A 20733-nucleotide genomic window follows, 5' to 3' on the forward strand; every position below is an offset into this window, starting at 1 on the left:
TGTCCCAGAAGCAAAAAGACACACATGGTATATACTCACTCATATAGACATACAACATAGGACAAAACCACTAAAACCTGTGCATCTAAAGAAACTAAGCAAGAGAGAGGACCCTAACTAAAATGTCCAATCCCCATCTGGAAAGGCAAAGAGGATGGACATCAGAAGAAGAAGAAAACAGGAAACAACCTAGGAACCTACCACAGAGAGCCTCTGAAAGCCTCTGCCCTTCAGAATATCAAAGCAGATGCTGAGCCTGATGGGCAACTGTTGGGCAGAGTGAATGGAATTTTAGGTAAGAACTGGGAAGTAGTAAGAGCTGGAGAGGACAGGGTCTCCACAAGGAGAGCAACAGTGAAAAAGATTTTTAACTATTTCAAAATTCTACTTGGGAGCTGCAGAAATGGCATAGCACAGATGTTAGAGCCTATTGTGTGTCTAAGCATGAAATTCAAGTTAAGTTTCTATTCCCCAGCACAACACAGTTTATAATAGCAAATAAGTGAATGAATGAATGAATAGCTCTGTATCACAGCTCCTTAGTACAGGATTTATGTTAGAGATTTCGTTTCCTGTTTTTATTTTTCTTTTTTTTTATTTTATTTTTCATGAATATAGTAAATACTTAACCAGAACTCTAAAATGTGACAGGCATGCTTAAAACATATGATGTATATTTTAGATAGAAGTGATAAGTTCTCCCTGGACTTTTCAGGGTGCATGGAGGATGGGAAATTTTGGAAGTGTGGTGATGATAACAATACTTTTTCATTTTTTCTTTCTTTTTTTGTTTTAGCAATACTTTTACAAAACAAAGAACAAAACAGAGCAATATATGAACCAGTTATAAACAAGTGAAATGATCCAAACAATTCTTTTCACTTTTCCAGTAGAAATCCAGATGTGCTATATCAATAAAAGATTAGAATGTTTATTTGTAACATAATCATTAACTTTTATTTTTCTAACATGAAATGATATTAAAATGATAGTAAAGTTTTTATTCCCTTCATTTACTAATATATATATAGCAACAATATGTAGAAGGGGATAATGAATTAGAAAAATAATTTTCTAGAAAAGAACTTTGACTAATTTGGGCAAACACTATCCTTTTACTAATTTTAAGATAAAAATATTCAGGTCTTTGTTCCACTTGGACTTGAGTTTCATGCAGGGTAATAAATATTGATGCATTTGCATTTTTTCATAGGTAGAAATCCAGTAAGACCTGCACCATTTGTTGAAGATGCTGTCTTTTGTACATTGTATGGTTTTGGCTTATTTGACAAAAATGAAAAAGGCATACGTGTATGGGTGTATTTCTGGGTTTTCTATTCACATTCATTGATCCACCTTCGTGTTTCTATGCCAGTACCATGCAGTTTTTATAACTATTTCTCTGTAGTCCAGTTTGAGCTCAGGGATGGAGATATCTTCTGATGATCTGTTGCTGTACAGGATTGTCTTAGCAATTCTGAGTGTCTTTGTTTTCCATATTAAATTGACAATTGTTCTTTCAAGGTCTGTAAACAATTGTATTGGTGTTTTTCATTTTATCAATTACAATTTATTCACCTTGTATCCCCTCTATAGCTCTGTCTCTCCTCCCCTCCCAATCCCACTCTCCTTCCCCCATCTCCACCCATGTCCCACCAAGGCCACCAACAGGGGAGGTCCTCCTGTCCTTCCTTCTATTCCTAGTCTATCAGGACCTATCTGGAGTGGCTGCTTCTTCTTCCTTGTGGCCTTGCAAGGCTGCAGACCCCTCAGGGAGAGGTGATCAAAGAGCAGGCCAATCAGTTACAGTCCTTGTCCCCATTACTATGGAACCAACTTGGACCCTGACATTCCATGGGCTACATCTGTTCAGGGTTCTAGGTTACTTCTATAAATGGTCTTTGGTTGGAGTATCAGTCTCAGAAAAGACCCCAGTGCCCAGAGTTTTTGCTTCTGTTGCTCTCCTTGTGAAGTTCCTTTCCCCTCCAGTTCTTACTATATCCCCTTTTTTTTTCATAAATTTCCCTGCACTAGGCCAAAAGTCTGGCTCTAAATCTCAGCATCTGCTCTGATACCTTGCAGTGTAGGGCTCTTTAGAGGCCCTCTGTGGGAGGTTACTCACTTGTTCATTATTTCTCCCTTTTCTGATATCCATCCTCTTTTACATTTTGAATGTGGATTGAACAACTCAGCCAGAGTGTTCTTTCTTGATTAGTTTCTTTAGGTGTAGAGATTTTAGTATGTTTATCCAATATTTTATGTCTAATACCACTTATGAGGGAGTATACGCCACATGTTTCTTTCTGATACTGGGATGCCTCCCTCAGAATGATCTTTTCCAGTTCCCACCATTTACCTGCAAATTTCATGATTCCTTGTTTTTGACTGCGGAATAATATTCCATGGTGAATATGTACCACAATTTCTGTATCCATTTCTCCACTGAGGGGCATCTGGGTTGTTTCCTGGCTCTTAAGAATAAACCTGCTACAAACATGGTTTGGCAAATGTTCTTTTTGTATACTTGAGCATCTTCTGGATATATGTCTATGTGTGTCATACCGGGATCTTGAAGAAAAGATACTCCTAATTGTCAGAAAACATGCCAGATTAATTTCCAAAGTGGTTGTAAAAGGTTGCATTCCCACTAGTAGTGGAGTAGGTTTCCCCTAACTCCAATCCTCTCCAGCATGTGTTGTCAATTGAATTTTTGATCTTAGCCATTCTGATGGTTGTTAGGTGAAATCTCAGGGCTGATTTGATTAACATTTCCCTGATGACCAAAGACATGATGGGAATTACATTGAATCTCTACATTGCTCTTGGTAGGATGGCCATTTTCCCTTCTTAATCCTACAGATCCATGAGCATGGGAATTCTTTCCATCTTCGGATGTCTTCCTCAGTTTCTTTCTTCAGAGACTTGAAGTTTTTCTCATACCAGTCTTGCACATGCTTGATTAGGGTCACCCAAGCTACTTCATGTTATTAGTGGCTATTTTAAAGGGTGTTTCCCTCCTAATTTCTTTCTCAGCCCTTTGGAATTTCCTATATGGGAGGGCTACTGATTTTTATGAGTTAATTTTGTATACAGCCACATTGCTGAAAGTGATATCAGCTGAAGTTGCTCTCTAGTTAAATATTTGCCGTCACTCATGTATACTGTTATATCATCTGCAAAAAGCAATACTTTGATTTCTCCCTTTCTGATTTGGATCCTAATGATCTCCTTTAGTTGTCTTGTTGCTCTAGCTTTGACTACAAGTAATCTCTCTTAGAGATATGGAGGGAGTGGGCAGCCTTGCCCTGTCCCTGTGTTCAGTAGGATTGATTTATATTCCTCTCCATTTTGAGTCATGGTCCAAATCCAGGCAGAGTGCATGGAATCTTTTGAAATTAGGGGGAGATAGGAAGTCTTAGAGGGTACAGGAGCTTCATGAGGAGAACAACAGATCACAAAATTCTGGCCAGATATGTATTTTCTCAGACTGATACGCCAACCAAGGACCATGCATTGAGATACCCTAGAACACCCAGAACCTGTGCACAGCTATAGCCCATGGCAAGTCAGTATCCAAGTGGGTTTCCTAGTAATAGAAACAAGGACTGTCTCTGACATGAACTCAGAGATTGGCTCTTTGGTCACCTCCCCCTGAGGGAGGATCAGCCTTACCAGGCCACAGAGGGAAACAATGCTGCCACTCCTGATGAGACCTGATAGGCTAGGTTCAGATGGAAGGGGAAGAGGACCTCCCTTATGAGAAGACTAGGGAAGTTTCCTAGTCTTTGGGAGGGAGGGGCCTACAGCTGGGATTCAAAGTGAATAAACTAATTTATAAAAACATACATAAATTTTTAAAAGTAAAAAAAATGAAAAGATAAATATTATTTTCTTCTTTGTTTTTATTGACGTATATATATTGATATCTAATATCATATATTTCATATATCCATATATATATTTTGACGTATATAACATTGGATGTCATGAAACTCACCTTGTAAAACAGGATAACCTTGAACTTCCAAGGTCCTATCGGCCTCTTCCTTCCAAATGTTGAGATTAAGAATCTCTAAAATCTTTAATATATATGATCCTTAATATGAACTCTCTGAACTGAACTGCAAAATATGTTTTTACAATGATAGGAGTGGAAGCATATGCTCACACATGTTAGCCAAGTGCTGTACCACTATCCTACACCTTTTAAATAAATATACTTAAATAAATACAACATAAATATTCAGGCAAGCAAAACCTGGTAAAAAATAGATTCCCTGAATTTGTAGCTTTCCATCATCTTGAATTCAACAATTTTTTAAATTTGTTTTCATGATCCTATGTCGGCTAAACCAAATCAGTTAACGACTTCTTTCAGTTAATCACCAGTATTTCTTTACAATGACTATGATGATTATGCTCTTTTAAGTCTACATAATAACAAACTTGCAAATAGTGATGTTCTTATCTCATGAGAGTTCAAAAGTGACTTAACAAGGTTAGCAAGAAGTGGAACTTATAGCTTGTTTGTTTTTCTTTGCCTCCAAAGTTCTTTTAGAGAAATAAATATTCACAAAAATTAAAGATTATTGAAAGAAGTAAATAAAAGAGTCTGAGAAGACAGGTGATTCATGTTTACTAAAATATAGCCGAGTTAGGTTTTTCAATAAAAGTTTTTGTCATGAACAAAGATCATTTAGTGCATTACAGTGAAACTTCTTATCCAGCTAGATCTTTTGTATAGGTTCTTATTTTGACAGATAATATAATTTTAAAAAAATGTACTAATCATTGAACTGGAAAGCTTCTTATTGAATATGGAGAAAAAACATAATTCAAACATGCTGAATATATCAACAATTGATGAGGAAAGCAATTAGCAAGAGAAGGAAGAATAAAAGTATAATTTCTGAGCTAGAAAAAAAAAAAAAACTTGTAAACTCAGCAGTGAAATGAAATAATTCCATTGAGTGAGCCAGGCCAAAAAACAAAACAAAACAAATCAAAACAAAACAAAACAAAACAAAAAGTCCCAACGGTGGGAATCAGCAAGATTTAGTATTTTGGCCTTTGTAAAGAAAAGAGATGTTGGAATAAAAGAAAAAGGTTTTATGAAAGCCAAAATATTTAGCCTTGAGTATTTAGGCAACTGCCTCAGACAAGGAGGTTTGGGGTCTATACTTATATTTAGTTATGTAAAGAGATTCTTTTTTTATGCCTTAAAGTTTCATTTTTATTTATTTGTGTATCAGGGTATCATTATGTACACCACAAATGTGTCGATACTCAATGATGCTGATGGGTATATGTCTCCCTGGAATTGGTAATACAGACAGCAGTAAGCTGCCAATGTGATAAGTTGGGAACTGAACACAAGTCCTCTATACAACATTAAATGCAATTAAACGTTGAGCTCTATGTCCAGCCTCATTTCTATCAGTGACTGATCACGTCACAAAAACTATGTTTTTTCCACTAAATACATTATTATTATTATTATTATTTAATACAATTTATTCAATCTATAAACCAGCTGTGGTCCATTCCCTCATCTCTCCCCAACGCACGTTCCCTCACTCTTCTCCTTTTATGCCCTTCCTCTAGACCACTGATAAGGGAGTTTCTCCTCCCCTTAAATCTGACCTTACCCTATCAGGTCAAACTATCACTATTTGCAGATGATATGATAGAATACCTGAGTAACCACAAAAATTCCAGTAAAGATCTCCTACAGCTGACTAATACCTTCAGCAAAGTGGCAGGTTATAAATCTAACTAAAAAAAATAAAATAAAATCAGCACCCCTCCTGTATACAATAGACAAAAGAGCTGAGAATGAAATTAGGGAAACAACACAGTTCACAATAACCACAAAGGACAAAAAGTACCTTGGTGTGAACCTAAAAAGCTAGTCAAAGACTTGTATGAAAAAATTTCAGTATATGAAGGAAGAATTAGAAGAATATATCAGCAGATGGAAAGTTCTCCCATGCTCAGGGCTTGGCAGGATTAATGTAGTAAAAATGCACATCTTACCAAAAGCAATCTACAGATTCAGTGCAGTACCCATCAAATAACCAACACAATTCTTTACAGGCCTTTAAAGAAAAATTTTCACCTTCATATGGAACAACAAGAAAACCAAAATTACTAAAACAATTCTCTACAATAAAAGATCTTTAGGGGTTAATACTATCCCTAATCTCAAGTTGTAATATACAGCAACAATACTAAAAACTGTGTGGTACAGGAATTGAAACAGACTGGTGGATCAATGGAATCAAATAGAAGACCCTGACATAAATCCATAGACTTACGGACACCTGATATTTGACAAAGATGTCAAAAACATTCAATGGAAACAAAACAAAACAACAACAACAAAAAAAAAAAAAACAGGACCTTCAACAAATGGTGCTATTCTAACTGGATGTCTACAATATAAAAAAATTCAAATAGATCCATATTTACCACCCTGCACAAAACTAAAGTCCAAGTGGATCAAAGACCTCAAAATAAAACCAGAGACACTAAACCACTTAAAAAAAAAAATTGGGGAAGAACCTTAAACTCATTGGCACAGGAGACACCTTCCTGAACTAAACACCAACAGCACAGACTCTAAGAACAGCAATCAATAAATGAGACCTCCTGAAAATGAAAAGCTTCTGTAAAGCAAAGGACCCTGTCATCAGAACAAAACGACTGCCTACAGATTGGGAAAAGATGTTCACCAACCCTATTTCTGACAGAGGACTAATATATCCTGTATACACAAAGAACTGAAGAAGTTAAACAACAACAAATCAAGTAATGCAATTAAGAAATGGAGTACGGAGCTAAATAGAGAATTGTCAATGGAGGAATATCAAATGGCAGAGAAAAAGTTAGAGAAATATTCAATTTACTTAGTCATAATGAAATGCAAATCAAAATGACCCTAAGATTTCACCTTACACCCATCAGAATGGCTAAGATCAAAAACTCAAGTGATAACAATATGCTGGAGGTTGTGGAGAAAGAGGAACCCTTCTCCACTGCTGGTGGGAATGTAAACATGTATAACTACTCTTGAAAACAATTTGGCAGTTTCCCAAACAACTAGGAATAGGGTTTCCTCAAAATTCAGCTACACCACTCCTAGGCATATACCCAAAATAGCCTCAAGTACACAATAAGGACCTGAGCTCCTCCATGTTTGTAGCAGGTTGACTTGTAATACCCAGAAGCTGGAAACAGCCCAGGTGCCACTCCGCGGAGGAATGGATAGAGAAATTGTGGTTCATCTACAGAATGGAATATTACTTAGCATTACAAAACAATGAAATCATAAAATTTGTAATAAACTGTGAGATCTGGAAAAGATCATCCTGAGTGAGGTATCCCAGAAGCAAAAAGACACACAGGGTATATACTGACACATAATTGGATATTAGACATAAAATATAGATCACACCTACTAAAATCTGTACACCTAAAGAAACTAATCAAGAAGGAGGTCTCTGGGTAAATGCTCAAACCCCATACAGCAAGGCAAAGAGGATGAACATCAGAAGAAGGAGAAAACAGGGAAGTGTATGGGAGCCTGCTACAGAGGACCTGTGACATGCTCTATCATGCCAGATATCAAAGCAGACTCTTAGTTTTATGGCCAACTTTTGGGCAGAGTGCAGGGAAATTCATGAAAGAAGTAGGAAATAATAAGACCTGGAGGAGAAAGGAGCTCCACAAGTAGAACAACAGAACCAAAAAATCTGGGCACAGTGGTCTTTTTTCAGACCAAAACCATTGATGGAGATAAACTAGAATCCCTGCACAGATGTCGCAAATGGCAGTTCAGTTTCCACGTGGGTCCCATAGTAATGGCAACAGGGACTGTCTCTAACATGAACAGATTGGCCTGTTCTTTGATCACCTGCCTCTGAGTGGGGAGCTACCTCACCAGGCCACAGCAGAAGACATTGCAACTACTCCTGATGAGACCTGATAGACTAGGATCAGAAGGAAGAAGAGGAAGACCTCCCTTATCAGTGGACTTGGAGAGGGGCATGTGTAGAGAAGGGGGAGGGACGGTGGGATTGGAAGGGAAGGAGGGAGGAGGCCAAGGGTTGTTACAAAATGAATAAAGTATAATTAATTGAAATGGAAAAAGCAGAGTCTGAACAGATAAAAATCCAATATCTAAATGAAGCAGTCATTGTAGCAAAACAAATCTCTACCATTAAAGATGATGAATAAAACATTTAAAATAAAATGATAATGAATAATTCAAAAAATTGGTTTGTATGCAGGCATTCCTACAGGGAATTTTGTCAATCATTGGTTAATGGAAGAGGGCCCATAAGTGTTGCATAAGGAACATTGTTCAGCCATGAATGGTGTGGACCCTTGTGACTCCAGCACCTGAGATTTCAGAAACAGGCTGATCTCTGTGAATTTGAGGCCAGCCTAGTCTACACAGTAAGTCCAGGGCACTCAAGGCTATTAAGCATAATCATGTCTTGAAAGCCCCCAAACCAAAAGCACACAAATATAAAAGTTACTCTATAAAGAACAAGCCATTCCCGATGACACGTAATTGACTAGGATCAGAGGGAAGAAAAAAAAAGACCTCTGCTTTTCTGGTCTAGTCTGTTTGGTGATCTGTAGGCCTCCTGTATATTTATGGACATCTCTTTCTTTAAGTTGAAAAATTTTCTTCTATGATTTTCTTGAAAATATTTTCTGGACCTCGGAGCCTGGAGTCTTCTTTTCAATAAATTCCTCTTATTGCTAGATTTCATCTTTTCATGGTGTCCTTGATTTCTTGGATATTTTGTGTTTTGAACTTTTCTGATTTTACTTTTTCTTTGAGAGAAGTATCAATTTCTACGAGTGTATCTTTAGCTCCATAGATTCTCCCTTCCGTCTCTTGTATTCTGTTGGTGATGCTTACCCCTGTGGTTCCTGAACTTTTCTCCAAGTTCTCCTCCAGCTCCATGGTTTTCTCAGTTTGTGTTTTCTTTATTGATTCTAATTCTGTTTCCATGCCTTGCACCATTTCTTTCATCTGTTTGAATGTTGTTTCCTGACTCTCTATGATGGTCTCTATTATTTTGTTAATTTCCTTTCTATATGCCACTAATTTTTTTTTTTTTTTTTTTTTTTTTTTTTTTTTTCTTTTAATGCCGTGTTTGTCAACAGTGGCTTATTTTCTTTGCCTACTTTTTTTTTTCTTTTTTTTTTTTTTTTTTTTTTTTTATTTTTTTTTTTTTGTATTTTTTTTTATCAGTTACATTTTATTAACTCTGTATCCCAGCCGTGTCCCGATCCCTCATTCCCTCCCAGTCCCTCCCTCCCTCCCTCCCTCATCTCCACCGTGCCCCTTTCCAAGTCCACTGATGGGGGGGACCTCCTCCCCATTCATCTGATCCTGTTTTATCAGGTATCTTCAGGACTGGCTGCAAAGCCCTCCTCTGTGGCCTAACAGGACTGCTCCTCCCTTCGGGGGTGGGGAGACCAAAGAGCCAGTCATCGAGTTCCTGTTAGAAATAGTCCCTGTTCCCCTCACTTTGGGAAACCAATTGGTTACTGAGCTACCACAGGCTACATCTGAGTGGAGGTTCTAGGTTATATCCATACATGGTCCTTGGTTGAATGTCAGTCTCAGAAAAGACCCTGTGCCCAGATATATTTGGTCCTTGTGGAGCTCCTATCCTTTCCCCATCACACTAACTCCCCTTCTTTCTTATGATTCCCTGTACTCTGCCAAAGGTTTGGTCATGAGTCTTTGCTTTGAAAACACTGCTAGTTAGAGTCTTTCAGATGCGCTCAGTAGACTCCTGTCATACATTCAATGCATATCCCATCTGTCTTTCTAAACGAGGATTGATCATCTTACCCCATGTCCGCTCAATTGATTATCTTTTTTAGGTGTATAGATTTCATTATGTTTATCATATCTTATAGGTCTATATAAGTGAGTATATCCCATGTTTGTCTTTCTCCTTCTGGGATATTTCACTCAGAATGATCTTTTCTAGATCCCACCATTTGCCTGCAAATTTCATGATTTCCTCCTTTTTGATTGCTGAGTAGTATTCCATTGTATAAAAATACCACAATTTCTGTACCCATTCCACCGTTGATGGACATCTGGGTTGTTTCCAGGTTCTGGCTATTACAAATAGAGCTGCTATAAACATGGTTGAGCAAGTGTCCTTTTTGTGTACTTGAACAAACTTTGGGTATATACCTAGCAGTGGTATAACTGGGTCTGGAGGAAGCACTATTCCTATTTGTCTTAGAAAGCGCCAGATAGCTTTCCAGAGTGGTTGTACCAGTTTACATTCCCACCAGCAGTGGAGCAGGGTTCCCCTTTCTCCACAACCTCTCCAGCATGTGTTATCACTTGAGTTTTTCATCTTGGCCATTCTGATGGGTGTAAGGTGATATCTCAGGGTCGTTTTGATTTGCATTTCCCTGATGGCTAATGAGGATGAGCATTTCTTTAAGTGTTTTTCTGCCATTTGATATTCCTCTGTCGAGAATTCTCTGTTTAGCTCTGTTCCCCATTTTTTAATTGGATTACTTGGATTGCTGCTTTTCAGCTTCTTTAGTTCTTTGTATATACTGGATATTAGTCCTCTGTCAGATAAAGGGTTAGTGAAGATTCTTTCCCAATCTGTAGGCAGTCGTTTTGTTTTGATGACGGTATCCTTTGCTTTACAGAAACTTTTCAGTTTCATGAGGTCCCATTTATTGATTGTTGCTCTTAGAGCCTGTGCTGTTGGTGTTCTGTTCAGGAAGTTGTCTCCTGTGCCAATGAGTTCTAGGCTGTTCCCCACTTTTTTTTCCAATTGATTTAGGGTATCTGGTTTTATGTTGAGGTCCTTGATCCACTTTGACTTTAGTTTTGTGCAGGGTGATAAATATGGATCTATTTTCATTTTTCTGCATGTAGACATCCAGTTGGTCCAGCACCATTTGTTGAAGATGCTGTCTTTTTTCCATTGAATGGAATTGGCTTCTTTGTCGAATATCGAGTATTCATAGGTGTGTGGATTTATTTCTGGGTCTTCTATGCGGTTCCATTGATCCTCCTTTCTGTTTCTATGCCAGTACCATGCAGTTTTTATTACTGTTGCCCTGTAGTACAGCTTGAGATCAGGAATGGAGATACCTCCAGATGATCTGTTGTTGTACAGGATTGTTTTGGAGATTCTGGGTTTTTTGTTTCTCCATATGAAGCTGAGAATCTTTTTTTCAAGGTCTGTAAAGAATTGAGTTGGTATTTTGATGGGAATTGCATTGAATCTGTAGATTGCTTTTGGCAGTATGGCCATTTTCACAATGTTAATCCTACCAATCCATGAGCACGGGAGATCTTTCCATCTTCTGATATCTTCTTCGATTTCTTTCTTCAGAGACTTGAAGTTTTTCTCAAACAGGTCTTTCACTTGCTTGGTTAGGGTCACACCAAGGTACTTTATGTTATTAGTGGCTATTGTGAAGGGTGTTGTTTCCCTAATTTCTTTCTCAGCCTTTTTGTCTTTGGTATATAGGAGGGCTTCTGATTTTTTTGAGTTGATTTTGTATCCTGCCACTTTGCTGAAGGTGTTTATCAGCTGAAGGAGTTCTCTGGTTGAATTTTTGGGGTCGCTCATGTATACTATCATATCATCTGCAAATAGTGACACTTTGACCTCTTCCTTTCCGATTTGTATCCCCTTGATCTCCTTTAGTTGTCTTATTGCTCTGGCTAGGACTTCAAGTACTATGTTGAAGAGATATGGGGACAATGGACAGCCTTGTCTTGTCCCTGATTTCAGTGGGATTGATTTAAGTTTCTCTCCATTGAGTTTGATGTTAGCTATAGGCTTGCTATATATTGCCTTTACTATGTTTAGGTATGTGCCTTGTATCCCTGATCTCTCCAAGACTTTAAACATGAATGGGTGTTGGACTTTGTCAAATGCTTTTTCGGCATCTAAGGAGATGATCATGTGGTTTTTCTCCTTCAGTTTGTTTATGTAGTGGATTACATTGATGGATTTCCGTATGTTGAACCACCCTTGCATGCCTGGGATGAAGCCTACTTGGTCATGGTGGATGATATCTTTGATGTGTTCTTGGATTCGGTTTGCAAGTATTTTATTGAGTATTTTTGCGTCAATGTTCATAAGAGAGATAGGCCTAAAGTTCTCTTTTTTTGTTGGGTCTTTGTGTGGTTTAGGTATTAAGGTGACTGTGGCTTCATAGAATGAGTTTGGTAGTGTTCCTTCTGTTTCTATTTTGTGGAATAGCTTGAGGAGAATTGGAGTTAGCACTTCTTTGAAGGTCTTGTAGGATTCTGCGCTGAAGCCATCTGGTCCAGGGCTTTTTTTGGAGGGGAGACTGTTAATGACTGCTTCGATTTCCTTGGGAGATATAGGGCTATTCAGTCTTTCTACCTGATCTTGACTTAGTTTTGGTAGATGGAATCTTTCAAGAAAATTATCCATTTCATTTAGATTCTCAAATTTTGTTCTATATGCCACTAATTTTATCTCTACTTGTGTCTCTATTTTTTTTGGCTATGTTTGCCAGTGTTTCTTTAAGAAATTTGTCTATTTCTTCTTTCTTTACCTCCAATTGACTGGCCAAGTCTATGAAAGATTTTTCATTTTCTCTTTAACTGACTGCATTTGCATGGTTATTGTTCTAAGACAGTTGTTTGTTTCCTCTTCATGGGCCTCAAATAATAGGGTACGCATAGCTTTAAATTCATTTTCCTGTGTTTCTGATGAACTGGAGTATCCATCAATTTTGGGGATTGCTGTTGAAGTCATGATGTCCTGATTTAAGTTGGAAGTGTTCTTTCGCTGAGCACTATCTATTGGCTTATCTGAAACCTTTCCTGTTTATTTTTTGGGTTCTGCAGTTCAGACTGGTACTGTCTCTCTCTAGTGTCTGGAGAGTTCTTCAGAAAGCTGAGAGCAGTCCCATGTCGTCAGCATGTGCTGAGGACTAGCTCTACCTGTGATGAAAAGTAAGCAGACACAAACCGGGCAAATCCAGGCAGGCCTTATGTGTATATGTGTGTGTGTGTGTGTGTGTGTGTGTGTGTGTGTCTGTGTGTGTGTGTTTGTGTGTGTGTGTGTGTAAGTGTGCATGGAAGTATGTCTCGAGGGACAGAGTGATAGATAATATTGAACCTTTAAGTATGTGGTAGGGGCTCTGCACTGTATATGTAGCAGGCACTACTTATGGTCCCAGCACAATTTCAGGCATTAACTGCCTTAACTCCTCTATTGGACACACAGAGCAGGCTCTTCTTTGTCCCAAGTGACCCTGTGTTTCCCAAAGTGGGTATGTGGGTGGGAGGTGTTTGAGGTCTGGCTTCTGTTTTAGAAAGACCCTGGATCTGGGGCTCTGCAGATTCTCAAGGGTAAAATTTCTATCAGGCAGATCACTGGTCAGGGAAAGGGCTATCTGGGCTCTCTGCCCTCTGGTTTGGCCCTGTTTGTTTGATGTGCTCTGCCAGCTCAGTGCTGCTGCCACTGCCAGGTTAGGAAATTCTGCTGCAGCTGGAGACCAGGATGCCAGGCCAGATGTTTTCTGCTAAGGCCTGGGGGGCCCTCCACTGTACTCTCCAAACTTGGCATGCCCAGCACTGGTGTTCTGAGATTTTATGGCGGGTCTGCTTGGTTTTGGTGGGTATCTAGCATAATATCTGTCACTGAGGGATTGGACAGGCCGTGCTGTCAGGGTCTGAGTGACCTTATGGGGCCAGTATGTTAGCTAACAGATCCAGGACTCTGGGATGATGGTGCCACAGGTCTGGACTAGCAGTGCAGGGACCTCGATGTCGCAAATATATCTGGGCATAGTGTTGTTTTCTGAAACTGTTTCTCCAACCAAGGACCATGTATGGATATAACTTAGAACCTTTGCTCAGAGGAAGCTCATGGTAGTTCAATAACCAATTGGTTTCCCATAGTAAGGGAAACAGGGACCATCTCTGACAGGAAATCAATGGTAGGCTCTTTGACCTCCCAACTCCCCAAGGGAGGAACAGTCCTGCAAGGCCACAGAGGAGGACTTTTCAGCCAGTCCTGAAGATACCTGATAAAACAGGGCCAGATGAAATGGGAGTAGGTCCTCCCCAATCCTTGGACTTGGAAAGGATCAGGGAGAAGCTATGGGAGGGAGGGTGGGAATACTAGGGAATAAGGGAATGGTATGTAGCTGGGATAGTGTTAATAAAATATAACTATTAATAATAAAAAATAATAATAAAATTAAATCTTTACAAACAAAGAGCCAGTTAATGAATGCCAAAACTCAAAAAAATAAAATAAAGTATTATTCATTCATGGGACTTTCAAAATCAAATTTCTCCCTCCTCAACAAACTTCCACCATTCCAATTATACAAGAAGCTGAGATGTATCGCTGGAGTTCTTAGTTGTATTCAATTTAGAAATAGTAAAAAAAAAAAAAAAAAAAAAAAAAAAAAAAAAAGCAGACCTCCCCTATCAGTGGACTTGTGGTGTGGCATGCATGCAGAGGGTGGAAGAAGGGGGGACTGGGACAGGAGGAGGGAGGAAACCACAGGAAGGATACAAAGTGAATAAAGTGTAATTAATAAAAAATTAAAATAGACCTTCCAAAAAACAAATAAATAAACTGTAGTTAATAAAAATTTAATTAGAAAAGGACTAATACCCAGAATATGTAATAAACTCTAGAGGTCATCTTCAGTGCAAGCCTTTCCGTATTACACCATGAGCATCTTTCTTAACACATGTTGACGGCCATTTAATGACTGACCATAACAGGGAAATGTGAGAAAAGATACTTCACCATAGACTCTTCTCCATAGAAGAGCACAATCTTTGAATGTGACTCTATATCAAATTATGGGTTTCATCCAACAGTTTGTACAGATAAAAAAGCAACTGAAAATGTATATCAGAAGTAAAACATCTAACAATGAAATCTGGGTAATGGGTGTCTGGATGAAAATATTGCAACTGGAAAAAAAAAGGAACAAGCAAATAAGCATCATTCTTCTGTCCTGTCTGCATCATCACCTGCTTGCAGGTTCCTGCCTTGGTTTCTCTCAGCTGATTGTTACCGAGTATATATATATATATATATATATATATATATATATATATATATTCAATTCTTTCAGCCCAATGTTGTTTTGGTCATGACTTTTTCAAGGAAATGGACCCCAAATGAAGACAGCAAATGACATTTATTCATTCAATATTTAAAGAATTTATTTTTCTGAGGTCCAGAACTCAAATTCGAATTTCTGTGTCAGCAGGACTTATTATATGTAGGCGACAAATGGGACAAGTTGAGTTGTCAGATAGCCAACGATCAATGCATTTATGATGATATTCATGAAGGCAAGGTAGTATACGAATCTTACTGCCTTGTTTATACCTTGTAATACAAATACTGCACTGGTTTAATTTATCATGTTTACAAAAATCTCTTAGTTTTAAAGCGTTAATCTGTTGTTTGGTAAGTCCATTATGGTGGTTATTATGAACATGATTGAAGATGGTAAAATGAGGCAAAGATGGCAAAGAATCACTGTCATCAGAAACTTCTGGATCGGTAACATGCCTTCCCTGTCTGGCTTCAGAGGGTGGGTGAGGTAGTATAAGTAAGTCGTTAGTGTCTTCACTTTGTGAGCTAGCTGATGAATTTATATTATTGACTACAGTATTGTCACGAGCCACAGGAGTAGGTAAAGTATGCCGATTGAATCTTAAATTGGAAAATGGTAAGGAATTTGTGATAGAATTACGGGTAGAACTGGAAATATCGCTCTCACCAGAATGAACTCTTCTATTATTTTCACTTGATGGTGAGTCAAAATCCTCTAACTGAATCGCAATGCAATTGTCATCGAGTATCTCAAAAACTCCTCTCTTGATGTACCCTGATGGTCCAAAAGGAGATGCAGCCACTGTAAAATCTAAACTAGTATTTGAGGTTTGATCAACAGAAATTATTTCAGAATCCTCTATACCTGTCTGATTAGGACAGAAGGATGTGTTTGTATTTTCTTCTTGATCAGTTTCCACAGGGACAAATTGAATTGGCTTTACAGCTGTAGACTGACTGTTATGATCAGTGTTCTCTGTCGATATGTGTTCTATCATTGGAGAAGATGTTCTTTGCAAATCAGATATAGACAAATCATCTCCCAATTGCAAACCTGTGTGACCATTAGAACCAAGGGAAGACTCATCCATCCTATGATGTGACTGTGTTTCAGACAATACATGATGACCAGCTCTCACATCCTGAGTATGTGGAAGTGGCCTACTTCCTGTTGTTTCTCCAACTATCAGAACTTCTGGACTCTCACTTCTGGTGATTCTATCTTTAATACATGGCCCTTCGATTAAAACATCAGTTATATCTTCCTCTGGTGAGAAAGGAATTACACAGGTTGACTCAGGTCGTTGATGTTCCACTTCATTCTGGCTTTTCCTACTACAGTCATGGTAGGTATGTTCTGAAGGTAGTTCATGGTCAATTTGAGGACTTGTATTCCCATCATTAAAGGTAAATCTCATCTCTCCAGTGATGTCATTATTCTTTGGTTTGCACTGACTTTTTCTTGCCCCAAGCCCCCACTCCAGTATTTTTCTTTGTGTTATACTTTCAGATTGTTGAAAAGAGGTAATCTGGACTCTGTCAGAATCATCACTAGGCACAACATCTGAAGTGCTGGCTTCACCTGTACACATAAAACAGAAGTTAATCAAAATCAACTCTCAAAATTAGAGTGCATACTACTTTCACACTGCTTCAAAAATAAATAAAATAACCCCAAAGATTCAGATATTTTAATCTGAATTTGTGTCATATTTCACATAGAATCAATAAAAGTCAAAAATGAAAAACATAAAAATCAAAATTTACACAGAGTTCAAATTTGCCTTTGAAATAACCTATCTTGTTCTAGATATATTTATGAAAATTTAAAGTGAATCAGAAGACATTTCCACTCAGTTTCAGAATCTCCTATATCACCTTCTAGAGTAATCTATTCTATTATATTAATATAACCAGCAACATGATACTTAAAACTTTAAAAAGATTTTTTTATCTTTCACTCATATTAAGGACACATATATGTATCTGTGTGAGCATATATCCAATGTGTGCAAATATTGTTAAAGCACTAAGGAATCAGATTCCCGAGATCTCCAATCCTAGACACATAACTGAAAAGGGGAATAGAAATTAGACATAGTTCCTGTCCAAGAACACAAGGTGATCTTCACTTATATTTTAAAAATTACTTATAACTTAAAAAGTAACTTATAACTTAAAACAAATTCTACACAGGGTGCAATATGAGTCTCAAAATTCAAATTGTATGTTTTAAAAATACTTTTACTCTATAACTTTATTTTTAATCTCATGAATTGCAAAAAATAAAATATGATAGTGGACATTTATTATACAGTAATATTTGTTATTCAACCCTGAGAAAGAAAGACTAATTCTTGATAGACCAATTTTGGTAGGTTTTTTCAGTGAAGAACACACACCTGTTTGTATTAGGTGGGAATCTGTGTGGTAAAATCATTGAAAGCACACTTAACCTTGTAAAACTGTATAGAATTAAACATACACAAACACACACACACACACACACACACACACACAGATAACTACCCATTATCACTACCAAAATTTTTCTGAGGATATTAACAGATGTCCTTTGGGGAGGAGATTAGAATTATGCCAAATTTCATTTGTTGATATACAGTGTCTTTGTATGACTTCTGTAAAGAAGAAATAGAAGTGACAAACAAATACATGGAAAAATGGTAAATATCATTTGCCACCTTAGATGTGAGTGCATATCAAGATTCCATTGCAGTGCTCTCTCAATGACTGACAGTCTTTTACTACCATAATTGTTATTATTATAGCACACAGTTTACAATTTACAACCAAGAAAAAAAATAGTGTTTTGAGAATATTCCTTGTAAAAACCTTAAAAAAAGACTTTTAGTTTGCAACGTAAAACTTCAATCCCAACTAAATGTTTGTTCTGCTAAATTATAGAAAAAATTAGTTTTATTTAATGTAAGATGCTCAAAAAACTCAAATATAAAGAAATTTTAAAAATGTTGATTTTGGAATATTCAGAGTTCACTGACATCTAGTTGAATCATTAAATCTTGGAAGCCCTTGGCTCTTCCTTCCTTTTCTTTACTGAGACATATTACAAAACTTGAGTATTTCAGGTTCACCTGTTTGATACTCATGTGTTTTTTTTTAAATATTGACTCAGATTGTAGATATCTCATTTGCTTTTTTATTATTTGCCATATATTCTCCAGCAATAACTTTGCCAAATATTAGTGCTCCATGCATTTAATATTTTATGATGCACCACTCCACTGATATTGGATCAGTTTAAATTACTGTGATGTAATGTAAGACAGTGGTTCACTCTCTGCCAAATTTTAGTAATAAAAGAAAGATGTTAGCCTGAATCTTAAAAAAATTCCAATAGGCACATCCTACAAGTGATTGTCTACACCTATTATCATCAAGTGGAAAAATCTCATAAAGGAACTCCAAAATAGAGAGCCATTATGTAACAGTGCTTTGAAATTTTGCTTCAAAAACAGTAATAACAAGGGGCCAAGAGGATAGCAGATCATGCCATGTCAAGGTTTGGTATTGTTCCCAAGGTCTAACAGGTATAGAAGGAAATCAGTTCTCCAGTACAGTGAGTGGTGACAGGAAAACATGGTGGTCAACAGCAAGAAAAGTAACAAGTTCATTTTGAAAGGCTCATTGTTAATTGGGTTTAATTCTAGTGTGAAGTGACTACAACTGAGATGTTTGGAAATGGAGCTGAAGATGAAGTGTTTCAGAAAATTTACACAGCATACACAATAGCAGAAAAATTTCAGGGTAGATGTATAGAAGAGAGAAGAACCCCTGTGATAGCTGTATTAACAAAGGGAAGGATAAAGGCCAAAGGAAAGAGTAGCAAGAGACAAAACAGAGGTAAAAACCCACAGAACCCTTCACATATCACAACACAGATTTAAAATGCAACAAAACAGAAATTTCAGGGTTTACATACCTTAGAAAAACCCCAGAGAATCTTTGTTTTCAGTATTTTATTGGAAGAGTTGCAAGAATATATATCCAGCATGGTTCCTACAACAAAACTGCATAAAGACCTCACCAGTACACATACAAATAGGGTTACAGTAACTCATAAGATTCCCCACTCCTAGATGAAGAGTTATAGGCAGTGGATGGTAAGAGTGTATAAATAGGGAGTTTCCTCCAAAGAACAGACAGGTTATCCATTCCACAAAGTAGCCAGCCTTAGACACATATAAACCTGAGCTACAGTAAATTTACTCAGTAGTCATTACATTTGTATATTACATTATTGAAAGGAGGGACCATGGTTTGAGAAGTTAGAGATAGATGGGAGGACTTTCAGGTGAGAGAGAGAGATTGAAATGATCAATGCAGCCACTCCTGATGAGACCAGATAGACTAGGATAGACTAGGATCAGAGGAAATGGGAGGAAGACCTCCCTTATCAGTGGACTGCGGGAGGGGTACACGTGGGAAGAGGGAGGGACAGTGGGATTGGGAGGGACGCAGGGAGGGGGGTACAGAGGTGATACAATGTGAATAAACTGTAATTAATAAAAATAAAAATAATTTAGAAAGATATAACTTCCTAATAAAGAACTATAATGATATATAAAAAGAAATGATGTAAATATAGTGTACTCATGTATAAAATTCTAAAAAGAAAACATAATATGCCTACAAACAGTTTTTAAACAAGGACCAGACTACTGCTGATGTAGTAACAAGATGATTCAGAGACAAAAGAAATTTCCACCATTATCAGTGGATTTGGGAGTGGCTTGGAAGTATATGGGTTAGGGAGGGGATGAGGGAATATGCTAATATTGGCTACAAAGTGAATAAGCTGTACTTTATAAAAAATAAATGAATTTAAACAAAATAAAGAAGTCTACAAAACGTTTAAGCAAAATTGACAAGACTCCTGCTGATGCAGTAACAAGGTGAATCAGAGAGAAAGGAAGATTTCTTCCTTAACAGTCCACTGTGGAAACCCAAAGCAAGTGTCCTGCAAGTATTCTTTGAATCCTGGCATGCAGAATAATTTTACTGAGAGAAAAAATGCTTAAAAGCAGCAGCACAGTGTTCCATTCAGAGGAAATCTAGTCTGCCGTAGGGTAGAGTGTGACTCACTAACACCTCAGCAGAATGATGAGCAGAAGCAACTGTACAAAGATTCTATATAGCCAAACTCCAGCCAAGGAAAGCTTTATTGATTGTCTTTTCTCCTACCTAGAGGCCTAAAGACACCTTTAGTTATAAAACCTCTTCCTAACTGATTGATCACATCATCTATTTGCAAGAGAAATAGCAGAAAGGGGAACATGAGGGAAATCTTTGTGATATTTTACTCTGCAAGATAGGTCAACGGCCACATTCTTAAATCTCATGGCCAAGGTACTCAAATGGACATTTAATGAATACTCCATTTATGATAGTGTATATTAGTTTTGTATTTCAAGTTAAATTATTATATAATATTCATTTTCCGTGGAATTATTTCTAGGCTTGTCTAACATGATTTTGATAATACGTGTGTTCTCCAAAATATATGACTAATATAGAGGCAAAAAATGAAGTAAGTTCCATTTAG

The sequence above is a fragment of the Meriones unguiculatus genome (assembly GCF_030254825.1).
Source record: "Meriones unguiculatus strain TT.TT164.6M chromosome X unlocalized genomic scaffold, Bangor_MerUng_6.1 ChrX_unordered_Scaffold_31, whole genome shotgun sequence".
Lineage (NCBI taxonomy): Eukaryota > Metazoa > Chordata > Mammalia > Rodentia > Muridae > Meriones > Meriones unguiculatus.